Source organism: Talpa occidentalis, unplaced genomic scaffold (genome assembly GCF_014898055.3).
Source record: "Talpa occidentalis isolate TD23 unplaced genomic scaffold, MPIMG_talOcc4v2.1 talOcc4.14, whole genome shotgun sequence".
NCBI classification, from domain to species: Eukaryota; Metazoa; Chordata; class Mammalia; order Eulipotyphla; family Talpidae; genus Talpa; species Talpa occidentalis.
In genome coordinates this window covers 7,305,348-7,321,259 of record NW_023601433.1, presented here as the reverse complement: position 1 = coordinate 7,321,259, position 15,912 = coordinate 7,305,348, and the positions used below count along the sequence as shown (strand labels likewise).

Genomic DNA, 15,912 nt, shown 5'->3' with positions numbered 1-15,912 from the left:
CAGGCAGACTGACTGAAATACACTGCTGAGGGGAGCAGCGGGCAAGACAGGAGAGGTCTGCCACGCCATGTGGTTATCTCCGCAGCCAGGGGGAGATCTAACTGGCACTGCAGAGGCTGCGGACAGCTCCACAGGGCTGCGCTCAACAGCCTGCACCACCAGGGAGGCCCTCAGTTCCATTTTAAAAGCTGTGCAAGGCCACTCAACTGCCCGAGGTGTGCTATAGAGAGGGCATTCTGACACTTGGGCATAGTTCTGTTCATCAGAAATTCTCAGAGTCCCTGGCATGTTAAGAAGGTTGAGATCCATGCATTTGCACGTAATGGCGAGTCTAAGAATTCACAAACATCTTCACAGGATCAGTTCCCAAGCCCCTCCTATTAGCTGCCTCCCTTGTCTCATATCTTGAGAGTCCCTCTAAGTAGAAACAACCCAGTTCTGTTATCACATGGAATAGTGAAAATAACAGGAGGGATATTTTGTAAAGAAAAAAATGAAAGCAGTGTTTTAGCTTTACCACTCAGAACTACAGCTTCACCAAATAGAAAAAACATTCCCCAAATGCACTGCTTTAGCTCCTACTGTTTTACTGATACCACCTCAGCCCTGAGATGGTGGGGCTAAGCTCCCCGTTCTGCTTCTTGAAGCAGAAGTAGAAGCTGTTTTCTGGGGAACAGCTCTTTCTCTAGATCTCTCTCATGATCTCTCTGTCTAGATCTCTGTCTAGACCTGTCTAGATCTCTCACTCTCTAGATCTCTCCTCCCCACACACAATTCCCAAGGTGATTTCCACACTTTGAAGGGTGGGGAATTAGCCCAAAGGATAAAGTGGGGAAGCTCGGCTTGAGTTCAGTGGTGCCTCAATTCTGAGATTCTTCCCTAATCAACATGCTGAGTCTACTTTTCAACAACCTCAACTAGCTTCCCAGGCATTTTGTCCATGTTTCATAGCTGCCCGTTGGGGGTAAAGGCTTTCAGTAAGTTTTGCAAAAGCATACTGATCTGGCGCGGGCCATGCTACCTACCCATGCTGTCTGACAAGGTCCGGGCATGGCGGAAATTTCTGAAAAGTCAGAAAGCTCCATAGCTGGCTCCTGCTACTTCCTTTCATTTGTTTGTGGCAGTTATTGAAACCATGGAAATTTTCTATAAGCTTTAGAGTAACGCAGTGAGTGTTGGCATCAATGCCAGTTTCGGTAATGCACACCTCAGGAGTTTGAAAAAATGTGCCTTCCAACATGATTGATAATGAAACGGTTTCCAATAATTCTCCACATCCTCCAATTTGTAATTCAGTTACCACGAGTAACACTGAGTGCTCTAACAAACCACACTTGATAGAACTGATGGAACTGAGCCCAGTAAAAGTCCTCCCCAAGAGAAAGCCCCTGAGATGCCCCGGGAGGCAAAGGGGTCTGAGAAAAACATACCACATGCTGTTCCCATGACACAGGGACCCCCTGGTTCTATAAAGGAAAGAGAAGGCCACCCTTGATTTTACAATGCCCACTTAGCCTTGTTTTAGTTACCTAGCTTGACTGCTGGAATCACGTTGTGCATAGCACCTGTTTCTATTTTATGAATAATATACATCACCTAGGAAAATATGTAGCCATGTTAATGTAACCAAGCAACCAAGTTAATCATATACTGGGAAAATTAGAAAAAGGACTGTGCACTGTTAATGAGTATTAATAATTTCTGAAACAATGTAAAAGTGAAATCACATGATTGTATGATGTAATGATGACATAAAGAACTTCTGATGTACAAATAAAGGCCCATGGAGGCTATCGGTAGGAGATACTTGCACCCGACCAAGTGTCGGTGTCTCCTCAGTACCTCATCTACTTCATCCTCCCTCCCTCCAACCCTCCACTTCGCCTAGCGCCGTCTCATCCTTAAGGAAACCCCACCCCGGTCGGTGCTAGGACTCCGGCACTGATCATAATTCCTCCAAGTGTCAAGCAGTACAGAACCAAGTGTACACAACTACAAGCATTAAAAACACAAAAATATGTGCCCAAAAATGGTGGTCTCGGAAGTGTGCTTGAAGTCATTCGATATCAAACTGCAATTTTTATGTTTACTAAATGTCACCTCTCCCATCAATGATACATTCTTCAGTATAAAGGAAAGTCAAGAAGGACTAAATCTACAGAACATTGAGGAAAGGTTAGTGAGATAAGGCCAGCTATCTGAGCGTCAAAATACACTCAGTTTTCGGGCCTCCCCAGGGGCACAGTGGTTGAGCGCTAGGTTGCGAAGCTGCCCGCAGCCTCTACAGCACTGGTTCCATCCCTGCCTGCTGGAGGAAGGTCCCACATGGCGCGCAGACCTCTCTTGCTGCGCCCGCTGCTTCCCTCAGCAGTGTACTTCGTCAGTCTGCCTGTTCTGTTCCCTGCTCTGGCTCTGGTGAATTCTCTCACCCTCCCGAGCTTTTGACTGTACCCAGTGCTTGTATAAATAAATAAAATCTTAAAAAAAAAAATACACTCAGTTTTCTTCAACTCAAAGGATATTTAAAAACAGGCATATTGGCCCTGTGTTTGACTGCGACACAAGTTACAGGTTATTATCAGATCAGAAACATCCAAAGGCTACAGTTAAAATGCAACCCAGGCTCTGTGAACCACCACTGCTAGGAGGAGGAGCTCTTCTTCCAACAGGACACCTGAGCTGCCCTCACTAGTGAACATCAGCTTTCATTTATCGAGCGAATATGAGCACTCTGCTTCTTCAAACCACTAACGGCAGGAGAAGGTCTTTACAGGAAACCGCCCCACGCCACAGAGCCTAATGGAAGTTTCATTTATTATGGCTTTAACCCAGACATCCTCCCCACCTGGCTGCTAGCAGTTGGGCAAATGGAAATAGAACAAGATCCCTATTAAATGCCAGCCCCAAAGTTTCTGATTGAAGCTGGACCACAACCACTATTTGAATGAGAAACACAAGGAAGGGAAGAGGATCAAGGAAGACAACAGAGTAATTGGCAGGCATTTTGTTGTTATTTGGTAATGCTGACTCAATCGGGCCTTCTCGTGTTCTTCCTTAGTGTAAACGTGATGAAAGGGGTTTGCTTTCACAATCTGAACATCAATCCAGATGACAGAGCAGGAAGTAGGTGTGACTAGTCAGAAAGGCTCTTTTTTGAGATATCTTTTTTGGTAAATCATCAAGATATTTTGTCTTACCAGAAGAAAGAAAATTTCCCATCCATTTAAATGGGAAAGGAAGGAAAATCCAAATTAAACTCAATAATACTGAAAACCGGGCCTCCCTGGTGGCACAATGGGTTAAGATGCAACCTATGAAGCTATCCGCAGTCTCTGCAGCACAAGTTTGATCCCCACCAGGAGGTGAACCACATGGCGCAGCAGACCTTTCCTGTCTCGCCCGCTGCTCCCTTCAGCAGTGTATTTCATCAGTCTGCCTGTTCTGTTCCCCACTCTGTCTCTGGTGAATCCTCTCACCCCCGACACCTCTGGCCTATACCCCAGTTCTTGTATGCATAAATAAATTAATCTTTTTTAAAAAGAAAACATTGCCAAGTCTCAAATCTCCTGCCTAACATTATTATCACACTCAAGTATTTTCTTGTCTAGGAATCACCTGCAGAAAAAGAACAGCTAAAGGACCTTTAGGACTGCACTGCCAGATAACACATGGGGAAGATGTTCATTTCCAGTAAAACTCTTATCCAACTGGGGTAAACTTCACACTGCAAAAGTTATCTTAGGTAATTGAGCATGATAGAATGTGTAGCTTAGAAAAAACATCTAGAACAAAGGAAAGCTTATACATACCTCTCTATGCTATTTCTGGTGCGAAATGAGCAAGTTTAACAAAATTGTGTATATTTGTAGGCCACCGAGTCAATACAAATTTTTCAGAATAAAAGAAAACTCTTTCAGAGAAAAGGTTGTACCTATAAAAGGAAAAATGGAAATTTTGCATGAAATACCAAATCCCTAGATTTTTAAGCGAAAACACACAGTTTATCATTTCCCTATGTCCAGGAGTAGTCTCTTTTATAATATAACCTGTCAAAGCATTTCCCCAGGCCAAGCCTATCTCATAGAAGCAGCAGCTACTTACTGTGTAGTGGCCTCTAGGTAGACAGAATAACTCAGTCCATTCTAATGTGCTTGGACAATTTCACTGATGACCTCTAGAGATTTGCAACCAATTTCAAAACACATACTCAAAGACAATTACATCATTATGCCCTTAAGTTAGTCTCATGCAAAAATAAAAGTGATGGAAGAATCACAAAATGGGACGGTACAGAGCACAGGAATGTCATTCTCAGACAACCTGGTGTCTGCTGTGTCTTATAATGTTTCTCAACATTGTTTAGAGGAGGAGATTCCTGAAAAAGAATTAATTCTATCATCTGGTTTAGAAAATTGTTAACTAATAGGAAAAATAAATTATTATTATTATTATTTTTCATACACACACCACAGAACATAAGCATACAAGTGAAAAATAAATACAACTTCTTTTCCTTTGCTATTTTTCATCATTCCTTCATTCAATAACATGAAGTACCCCGGGGCATCAAGGTCCTAGGGGGTATAGCAGCCTTTGAGGCAACACTGGTGAACAAAACACACACTCTGTTTTCATGGCACATATGTTCTACATGAGAGAGATAGACAGTAGGGGAAATAAATCAACATGTTGGGTAAGAGGAAGGGGACTCTCAGAAAACCGGGGTTCATTTTTGCATCCAGAGAAGCACACTCAGACCGGGAGCCCAGGATGTAGAAGGTTGGATGGAGAAAGCCAGGCAGGTGACTGCAGGGAAGCACCTCCCTGCAGAAGAGAGAACCAGAGCAGAAGCTCCACAGTGGGGTTGATCTCAGTGAGAAGGTGAGCAAGGAGGCAGTGTGGAGCAGAACAGGTTGAATTCAGAGGGGAGAGCTGAGCTCAGGTCCCCGTGAGCGCTCAAGAATGTGATTCCCATTTTGTGATTCTTCCATCACTTTTATTTTTTTTGGGGGGGGGAGGAGCGTTTTTAATTTTATTTATTTATTCATTCATTCATTCATTCATTCATTCATTCATTCATTCATACAAGCACTGGGTACAGTCAGAAGCGCGGGAGGGTGAGAGAATTCACCAGAGCCAGAGCAGGGAGCAGAGCAGGCAGAAGGACCGAAGTACACTGCTGAGGGGAGCAGCGGGCGGCAGGAGAGGTCTGCGCGCCATGCAGGACCCTCCTCCAGTGTCCGGGGAGCAACTGGGGATCGAACCAGCGCTGCAGAGGCCGCGGGCAGCTTTGCAACCCAGCGCTCAACCGCTGCGCCACCGGGGAGGCCCTCCATCACTTTTATTTTTGCATAGACGAACATAAGGGCATAATGACATAATTGTCTTCGAGTATGTGTTTTGAAATTGGTCGCAAATCTCTAGAGGTCATCAGTGAAATTGTCTAAGCACATTAGAATGGACTGAGTTTTTCTGTCTACCTAGAGGCCACTAGACAATATGTAGCATTTTACTCTGGGTGGGTTGAGAAGCCACTGGAGGGTTCAAAAGCTTGCTAACAATTCCTTCCTGTTCCTGGTATGCATATGGCCCTGGCTCACCGCTCAACACCACACGATATGTTCTTTGGGATGTTCTGCCCACTTAACAGATGAGGACAATGTGACCAGCTCAGGATCCCAGTGATGGAACTGAAATCCAGTCCGGCCAGTGTGGAAAGTCTTGGGCCACCAAGAACCTTACAAATCCCTCACACCTCTCTAGCAACCTCTTTTGCATGAAAATTCAAAAACACCTTCTGTTGAGCTGGATAAAGTGTTATATTTGCCTATTTCATTTGCTTACTAAACAGTCATGCCATCCTTTTTAAAAGGACGACTGTCAGGTGGATCTGACCCAAATGTCAGATGCCAGAAGTAGTGTCTGGTCTCTCTAGGAGTATCTGCTCTTGGCTCTGTGTTCTGCCACCTGCCTGCACACTACCCACATGCCACTACCCTGCAGCAGGGGTCTCCAGAGTTGGGTGTGAGTGTCTGAGCATGGACAGGAAGAAAATAATCAGAATTTCTGCAAATATTTATTTGTACTTAAAGATTCATTTTGGCTAAAATGGAATATGCACACAGATTCACTCATTTGACAATATTCAGGGAGTCAAGAATTTTGGCCAAGAACTGATCAAAATGCTTAGAATAACACAATGCACCAAGCAAGTCCCTAGACTGGGGCAGAGGTGGGGAGTCCCCTAGACATCCTAGGGGTGGAGACAGATAAGAAATTATACCAAAAATATAACAAACCCAAAAATACACCCCGGCAATTCCCATAATGAGAGGTACCAATGAAGAAATATAAAATTAGGAAAGGGGAGAGACCATGGTCCCCTCAACTCATCCACATCAGCCAAGCACCAGCCTATGTCAGTCGGTCTGAGGGCAGAATAGGGGTTTCACAGGACAAGAGGGGACGATCGGCAGAGGATCCTCTGGGCTGCTGCTTGCTGCAGCCTTAATATCACATATGGGTGCACAGACCTGACTAGGGAGACTAAAAGTGCTACCTAGTGTTACTGAAAAAACTAAGTGAACTAAAGATAATCCTAATAATGAAGCACACAAAAGTATTAAAGAGCAGTAATTATCCTCCTAGAGTGGGCCTCTATTGAATTCAAGCAATTAAGTGATTAAAAGTGACATGTTTAATCAAGCTGTTCTTTGCAAAAATGAGTATTTAATTATTAATAAGTTGGACAAGAGCTGAAGGATTTTTATACTTAGAAGCTTTAAAATGTTTATATACTGTTAATTTCATCTTCAGTTCATCCTTCCCATTTTAAGTTTCTCTATTAAGCCATGCTTTACTGTTGAATTTACTTTCATAACTCAAGTAAAAATTAAGAGTTTGGGCCTCCCTGGTGGCGCAGCAGGTTGAGTGCAGTGCTGTGAAGCTGTCTGCAGCTTCTGCAGTGCAGGTTTGATCCTCGGCCGGCCAGGGAGATACCCATGGTGTGGCAGATCTCTCCTGTCTCGCCTGCTGCTCCCCTCAGCAGTGTATTTCGGTCAGTCTGCCTATTCTGCTCTGTCTCTGATGAATTCTCTCACCCTCCTGCGCCTCTGGCCTGTATACCAGTTCTTGCATAAAAATAAATCTTTAAAATAAAATTAAATTAAATTAAGAGTTATAGACCACTGATCTTAATAAATGATGCTAAGCCAATATATTTCCAGTGATTTCCTAGTCATCTCTCAAAAGAAACAGTTCATTTTATAAGTTAAAAGACTGTCTAGGAAATACACACACACACACATGAGATAAACAAATTAAAACTGCAATCTTCAACAATTCTTTTCAAATGAAGCTCAGTTAGCAAACATTACATATACTAAAGGGTATCACAGAGTAATATTTACATAGAAATATGTATGCAATAAAATATAAAAAAGCTTCATCTATTGGCATTTAGTAATACTCTAATATTTTATGTGACTCCAACAAATAGCCCTTCAATTTATTTTCTTATCATTTGAAATAAGATAAACTACCTTGATTACAATACTAGATTATATTGCTGGAATAAAATGTATATTGACAATAATTACTGGGCTAGAAAATAGAGTATTTTTTGTTTCCTGAAAGTAATTAAGTAATTAAATATTTGTCTAATTAAGATTAATTGACATATGTAAGAACTTACAATATTTTTCCAAAGTCCTTAAATAAATAGGGTTTACTAATCAACAGAGATTGGCAGCTTCACACACTCCACATGGATCTACATGACGTCTTCCATCCTCTGCTTATGTGTGATGGGGACAGGTTAGTTTACGACTAGTTGTCAAAGGAGGCTAAATGGCTAAATTGTTCTTTATGAGCACAAAAGGAAAAACTTCTTGAACTTGCTCTGGAAACATGTATTTAAGATGAATAATAGCAACAGCCTTGAGCTGAGCTTTGGGGCTGGCTGGAAACTGTATGTAAGAACCTGAGTTGGGCCCTTGAAAAATATGAATCTGGCCTGGTCTTCTGGGGGCCTCCCCGGTGGTGCAGCAGTTGAGCACTGGGTTGCGAAGCTGCCCGCAGCCTCTGCAGCGCCGGTTCTATCCCCGGCCGCCGGCGAGGGTCCCACATGGCGTGACAGGCCTCTCCTGCCACCTGCTGCTCCCCTCAGCAGTGTACTTCATCAGTCTGCCTGCTCTGCTCTCCCCTCTGGCTCTGGTGAATTCTCTCACCCTCCCATGCTTCTGACTGTACCCAGTGCTTGCATAAATAAATAAATCTTAAAAAAAAAAAAAAAAAAAAACCCAAGGTCTTCAATGGTCGGGACCCTCACTCCACTGTGGCTACTGTCAGTAGAATCTGCTGATTCGATCATTGGCCCTTGTTTCCCAGTTACTAGTCCCCTCTGTCTCTAGAAGGCTGTAGAATTTAAGGAAGGTCAAGGAAGGCTGTAGAAGGCCTTGTTTCCCAGTTACTAGTCCCCTCTGTCTCTAGAAGGCTGTAGAATTTAAGGAAGGTCAAGGCCATGGAGCTGGCTTATGGGATGGTGCCCTTAGGTCTCCTCACTCCTGGGGGTTCTGGTAGTTACTTTTATCCTCATAATAGTGAAGCCTTATCTGTTCAAACTCTTGGTGTCAAGGCCTCAATATGGACATAAAAATGATTACAGAGATTTTAATCCATCCCATGCTCTCTCTCTCTCTCTCTTATTGAGACAAATGTCACCCCTCACCGGTAGGTAGGGCTTATAGCTCCAGCCAGCAGGAAGTCATTGCAGAAGAAGAACCAAGTGTCTTGTCACTCGGGGACACTGAGACCGAAGGGTCCCGGGACAGAAACAAAGGGACAGGGCTCGAGGACAGAAACTTGCCATTCCTTGTTTCTACTGGCCTGGTAACCAAGAGGTTAACTAAATCTGACTCTAGGCCACACACCTGCTGCCATAAATTTCCTTGGCCTATAGTTTTTTGGCTTTTTTTAACTGATATTTTCCCAGTCTGTGCATTCCTGAGTTATCTCTTTGCAGTTGATCGAGTCAGCCTGTTTAACAAGCTACAGACCTTAAGGCCAGGCTGGGTCAGAAAGCACTCGGACACACAGGCTCCACGGGACACTCTAACATGGGGCAGTCACAAGTCTGCACGGGTACCGGCTACAGCTGATGGGCGCTCACCACTGGCCACAAGAATGAGCCACACTTGACAGACACATGGACTTTAGCCAAGTCCACTCTCCTGGCCTTCCCAGCCAATAAAGTTGATTCTCTTTGTTCTCATGCCCCAGTCCCAATAATGGAGGTTAACAGTAGAAAATTTGGGGGGTCTCCCTGGTGGTGCAAGGGGTTAAGATGCAACCTATGTAGCTCTCCGCAGCCAGTGCAGCATGAGTTCAATCCCTAGCCAGGGAGCTACGCACATGGTGCAGCAGACCTCTCCTGGTTCGCCCACTGCTCCCCTCAGCAGTGTATTTCAGTAGATCTGCCTGTTCTGCTCCCCACTCTGTCTCTGGTGAATCCTCTTACTCCCTCCCACACACCTTTGGCCTGTACCCCAGTTCTTTTACGCATAAATAAATAAATCTTTTTTTAAAAAAAGTGTAAAATTTGGAAAGGGGGCACCACAAGACTAGAAACTTGATTCAACCGGGCCAAAAACTGGAAGTGGGGGTAGAAGTGATTCACATAGTTGTTAAATCAGCTACAGAAACTAAAGGAAAAACCCTTAGGGACCAACTACTACAGACAGTTTTCAGACTGCTATGGGGAGTATCACGAGGCACAGGCCAGAAGTGGAATTTGGAGAGGGAGGCCATCGTCGAGAATCACTGGTCCTTACAAATCAACCTAGTCACACCCTGAAAGTAATTAGGTTAACAACTCCAAGAAGGAGTGAACCTCTCCTGAGGAGAAAACTCTAGCAGGGCAATTTCTGTCCACTGGCCATGGACAGCGGCCATTCTGCCCGCCTGTGACCATGCAGGCCTCTCTCTAAGCAAACCTGTCCCTTTTGGGGGCAGCTCTTTCTCCCTGCTGTGTCTTTGCAAGTGTCCTTTCTTTTTCTATCCTTTTTTTTTATAGTAAACCTGCCCTCTTGGATATAACTAACACCTCTGTCTCGTGGAGAAACTCACTGCAGGGGAGCTCTGCTGAAACTTTTCCCAGAGTTAACCCAAGAACCCCACTCTCTGAACCCAACACCTCTCCCAAACCGACTTCACTAAGACCTATATAGATTCCTAACCCTGGCACCTCAAGGAGACTCACACCCAGGGAGGAGTCCTGGAGCTCCATCCTTGCTCTTCAACTTCATCTTTGCTGACTCCTCGCCTGCCCTCGTAGGCATCAGGTGTCCTCATCTCAGTCGTGACCAGAGGACTCGAGAGCCCTTTCCTGGCTTGGGAACAGGGCCCCTCAGCCCACTGGGTGGAGCTGTGCACAGCAGCTGCTCACTCCAGCTTGCCCGCCTGTGTTGTTAGAAGGGAGGATCGGACCAAGGGTCCTCTCCCTGAGCAGCAACAGAAGGAAAAGAAGGTTGGAAGCACCCTCTGCAAAGCATGGCCACTGTCCATGGGAGCACTGTGACCAGAAGGCCAACAGCTGAGCAGCGGGAATGCTGACTGGGCCTGGTTTCCAGGGCAGACTGCAGCTGGGGAAGGAAGGACAAAGAGATGGTGGAATATTCTAGAATTAAACACATACATTGAAGAAGTCCAGTGGGTTCTGAGTTATAGAGGAACTTTCACACAGATTCATCTCCACCATCGTGCTCAGTGACCAGAACCTGTTAAGGCTCTGTGAGCAGAGAAAGCAGAAATGGAGGGTGGGAGCCGGACTCCACAAAGGGGAACCCAGAGCAAGGTGGAGGTAAGGTCGTTCACAGATTCCTGTGATAAAGCCAGTGACTTAGCTGGAGAATTGCCATAGAGGAGAGGGGCTGAGGAAGGGAAAGCAATGAGCAGTCAGAGGGCCAGGTGCATGGCCCTGGGAAGAGCTAGCGCCTGGTGGTGAGGAGGCGCCAGCCTCAGGAACACCCAGGCCCCCGTGGCTGAAGTGGCAGCATGGGCACAGTGGCACAGGAGGACAGGTGTACTCTTTTCTTTGCCAGAGGCTTATGTTAATCTCTAGAAATAATCAAGAGTCCCCAAAAGCCTAAGACTTCACAGAAATGGTCTACCTCAGACTTCCAAGTAACCCCTGAAGCTGACCACAGAGCTGAGGTACTCATTTCTCTGCCAGAGACTTGAGTTAGTCTCTAGAAATAATCAAGAACCCCCAAAAGCGTCACCCTTCACAGAAATGGCCTTCCGCAGACTTACAAGTAACCCCTGAAGCTGACCACAGAGCTGAGGCAAGAGGGGCTGCAAGGATGAGATGGGGTGTATAGACAGACTAAGGGCGCTGGGTGGAGCAAGCATTTCAGTGACCACCCCTGAGGGGGGACCCTATTATGTCAAAACACTAACAAGGATGTAAAACGATGGCACTTTAATGTAGAAAAACAATGGTCATCTGGCGAGTGCATGAGCTAAGAAGCAATTCAGTCCTCAAAGTGGGAGCAAGAACAGCAAATTTCTCCCTTTCCTTATGAAAACCTGGGACTGGGTTTGCTCTGGAATTCAAAATTTAAGCTTTCAGAAAAGTAGTCCTGCCTATGCTCTCCCGGCCTGACCGGCGCTGGGGTCAGTAGGCCATCGCCAAAGGCAGGCGGATCCACTTCAGCTGCGATAAACAGCTCACACAGCTTCGAGAGAGTTCAGCGTTTGCTGTCCAATAAGTTTTTTCAGAATGCTTTGCGTTTTCAGAAGTGTTTGAATTCTGAAAGACTGGACAAGAGGTCTAGGAGACAGTGACAGCTGCAGAAATTGCCACAGCTCAGCGGCTCTGCTTCCGCCACCCTGCCCCAGGTGCCCGCTGGGCCTGCACATGCTCGCTCTGAAGGCAGAGAGTAAAGAGTCACTGAGTTGCTTTCAGGACCTTCCGCAAATTATTCTCCTTCCAGCCTCCCTGTGCAGAGTTTGGGCACCTTCCCATTAAACACTTTTAACCAGGATCCTGCAAATACATGATGTGTTCTAGTTTGGGGGTTGTAGGTGGAGTCCCCAGAGTGGACTGAGAATGCCCCAGGGAGGGTCCAGGTAGCCATAGGTGAGCAAAGAAGGTTCTGGAACTTCCAGACAGCTCTAAGTGTCCTTTTCATTTCTATTTTTGTGTATGTTTTATCGAGATCGGGACCACAGAATATGTGCATAATTTATAAGTAAATATATGACCTTATACTGGGTGTGCCTCCTCAGAAAGTGGCTGCTGATAGGTGTGTGATCAAAAGCACACAGAGAAGGCCTTTCTAAAGCACCCGAACAATTGAATCCTTTAATCTGCAGGGGGAAAAAAAAAAACCCACTACAATGCTAAGAAAAGAATTGGTGCTTTCGCTTTAGGCAAGGACTATTTTCAGAGCAGCATCTCTTCTTTCTGAAAGGAGGTTCAGGTAACAATAATGTGAGCCAGACTAGCTGAAATCAGCAAGAAGTGTGTTTTGTTTTGTGTTTTGATGTGTGATTTAAATAGTGTTTTCAGTAAATAGTTCTGTCACCTCTGCCAAAGAGGGTGTTTCTCGTAGGAAATTCATTAAGTGTTAATTTCAACAAATGATCTCCCCGTCTAGAGCTGAGGCACACATTCACAAGCCACACTGTGCACGGCTTCCTTCTGCTTCTGCAGGTCTATCCCTATCATTTGCATTTTCACAAGCTGATGCAGATGTCTTTCCGTGGACCCAGGTGATGGGCGGAGGTAGAGGGAAAAAAAGATTTACATCTCTTTTGAGAGAGGTCTCACTCATTATTAGAGCAGCTATTCAAACCCTCAATTTCAAAATAAATGCATGGACTAAAAGTGGAGTTAGAGAAATTTGGTGCATTGAACCTGATTTAGCTGCAGCATCAGTATTAACACGAGAGGGTTAAAACTCCTGAGATGCAACACAATGAAAGGTAGAAACAGAAACCAACTTAAGTGCATTTTACGTGATGATGTCCAGGAGAAACCCCCATGAGACCAGAGCACAGTGATAGGTCAAAATACAGAGATGACCAAGAGAGAGTGGCAATGATGACGTTTTCAAAAACAAACAGCTTTTTGTTGGGGGATGGGTTGAGTTAAGTCTGTCCTGTCAGACACTCAGAAAGCTCCTCCTGGGAAGGGACATCCTGGATCAGCCAGCGCTCCAAGCCTGACCCAGCCTGTTCCACATTCAACAACTCAGAGGTCAAATGCAGTAGCGTCCTGCACTCTCCAAGTTTGGGGTTCAGGGGGTGCTCACATGCCATGTGGTGGAGCCATTTCAGAGAGGAGTCACATCTGAGCAGACTCCTCAGTGACAGGAAGCAGAAACACTGGCAATTTGAGGAGTCCAGACAGAGGGAAGAGTCTAGGCAGAGTCCCGCGGCCAAAAGCATGTTCCCTAAATTCCAGGAAGAGGAAAGAGGTTCAGAAGCCAGACCCACAGCATCTAAAGTGCTGTGTGAGGAAATGTCAGAGGAGGCACTTCAGCCCACAAAGACCTCAGATTCTGACCTCAGGGAGCTGGACGGCACATCACCATCTGAGGGAAGGGCGATGTAGTTGGTCAGAGGATGTTCAATCTGTTGTGGATTTCATGGATCCTACTGGCAGCCTTGGGGGACCTGTCCCAGCAGATCTGGTGTCAGAGGACTGAGAGCATCTAGGTATACCAGATCAAAGGTTCTGGGTGTGCTATTTGTTTTTGTTTTTGTTTTATTTTTAGTGTTCTGGTTATTCAGATTTCTACAGCACAGCTGGAGGTACCACACACTACACACCACATCTTACATTACCCCTTCACCTATAGAGTCCACACAGGAAATAAGAACACAGGAAAGTCACACTTCCTTCATAAAATCAAGTCCCTGACTTCACTAAGCAACACACCAAAAAGACACCATGCCCTTGAGGGCCGACCTTCCCGAGATGTGCTTGGAGCAGATGAGGCTCCCCCTCCAAGCAACATGTGCGATTTTTACAGCATTGCAGGGACTTTATTTCTGTCTGAAAGCAGCCTGCTGGGTAGGTGAAGCGCTCAAGGGCAAAGTTAAGTTCGTCATGAAGCAAAGTTATGATCCCTCAACAGACTTGGGGGCTGGATCGATGGATTTCGTTGCTCCCAAAGGTCAAGATTGTTCTGGACACTGGAATATGGCCATGAGTAAGAGATAAAAGTCTTCATGGGATATTTGAGAAAACAAAAGCCATCACTGTGGAAGGCACCGTGATGTCCTAACTGAGAGAAAAGTCCCTGCAAGGGGAGGAAGAGACGTTTCCCAAGCCTGGCCTTTGCTGCCAACAGCATATTGACCCTCTGGGGGCAAATAATCATCTCTTTCATGCCAGCTCTCCTGACTTGCCCAGCTGCTCATGCCTCCTGAACAGAGATTACTGGGATACCCTATCGTGAAACTACCCTGGCTTCAGGGGGTCCCTAGGACTGGTCCCAGCTTCCGCCACACCCAGTTCTTCCTTAAAACTGTCCATAATGGGACCAATGGAACCAAATAGAAAACCCAGAAATAAACCCACAGATTTATGGTCAAGTAATCTTTGACAAAGGAGCAAAGAGAATATGCACTGGAATAAAAAAAGTTTGTTCAATAAATGGTGCTGGGAAAACTGGGTCACTACATGCAAAAGAATGAAGCTTGACTACTACCTCACACCACGCACAAAAACCAACTCAAAATGGATTAAGGAACTAGACATAAGGCCTGAAACCATAAAATACATAGAAGGAAATATAGGTGAAACACTACATGACATACACCTCAAAGACATCTTTACAGACACATCACCCAAAGCAGTGATAGTGAAGGCAAAGATCAACAGCTGGGACTACATCAAATTAAAGAGCTTCTGCACAGCAAAAGAGACAGTAACCAAAATAAAGAGAAACCCCACCGACTGGGAGAAAATTTTTGCACCCAACACTAATGATAAAGGACTGATCACAAAAAATCTACAAAGAGCTGATGAGACTCAACAACAACAAAGAAAATAATCCAGTCAAAAAATGGACAGAGGAGCTAAAAAGAAACTTCTCCAAAGAAGAAATACAAATGGCCACCAGGCACATGAAAAAATGTTCAGCGTCACTTGCAATCAGGGAAATGCAAATCAAAACTACCATGAGATACCATCTCATACCAGTGAGAATGGCACGCGTTAAAAAAACTAGCAACAACAAATATTGGCGAGGTTGTGGAGAAAAAGGAACTCTCCTGCACTGCTGGTGGGAGTGCAAACTGGTCCAACCACCATAGAAAGCTGTGTGGAGATTCCTCAACCTACTAAAGATAGAGCTTCCATAGGATCCAGCAATTCCACTCCTAGGTATTTACCCAAAGGACACAGAAACATTAATTCCAAAGAGCACCTGCACCCCTATGTTTATAGCAGCACTGTTTACAATAGCTAAGCTTTGGAAACAACCCAAATGCCCAAAAATAGATGAGTGGATCAAGAAGATGTGGCCCATATACACCATGGAATATTACTCAGCATTCAAAAAAGATAAACACATGCAATTTGCAGCAACATGGATGGCGCTGGAAGGGATCATGCTCAGCGAAATAAGCCAGAAAGAAAAAGAAAAATACCAGATGGTCTCATTCATAGCAGGAATCTAGAAAACCTAAATAAGGAACCAGGAAAAAGAATAACTATAAGAAAGAAAAAAATCAAAATCAACAAAAAACTATGAACCAGAGACACACTTTGGGTGGGGGCGGGCGGGGAAAGGAGGGATCGGGGTCAAAATCAGGGGGTTGCGATTGTATGAGGAATATAAAAATAAATAAAAATTTAAAAAAAAAAGCTGTCCATAATGGAGGCCTCCCTCATGGCAC

The 15,912-nt window shown here is 45.0% G+C and overlaps 1 protein-coding gene across 3 annotated transcripts in view; it reads right to left on the bottom strand.

Annotated features, from left to right (window-relative positions):
- MCTP2 (multiple C2 and transmembrane domain containing 2) overlaps positions 1–15,912 on the bottom strand; it is a 200,497-nt gene that overhangs the window by 166,310 nt on the left and 18,275 nt on the right. Inside the window, exon 1 of one of the 3 annotated variants that reach the window (XM_037510040.2) lies at positions 3,810–3,891. The exons of the other annotated variants lie outside the window; for them this stretch is intronic. The gene's annotated coding sequence lies outside the window, so the exon portion shown is untranslated. Of the gene's footprint in view, positions 1–3,809; positions 3,892–15,912 lie in introns of those variants that run through there. 3 annotated transcript variants of the gene reach the window in all.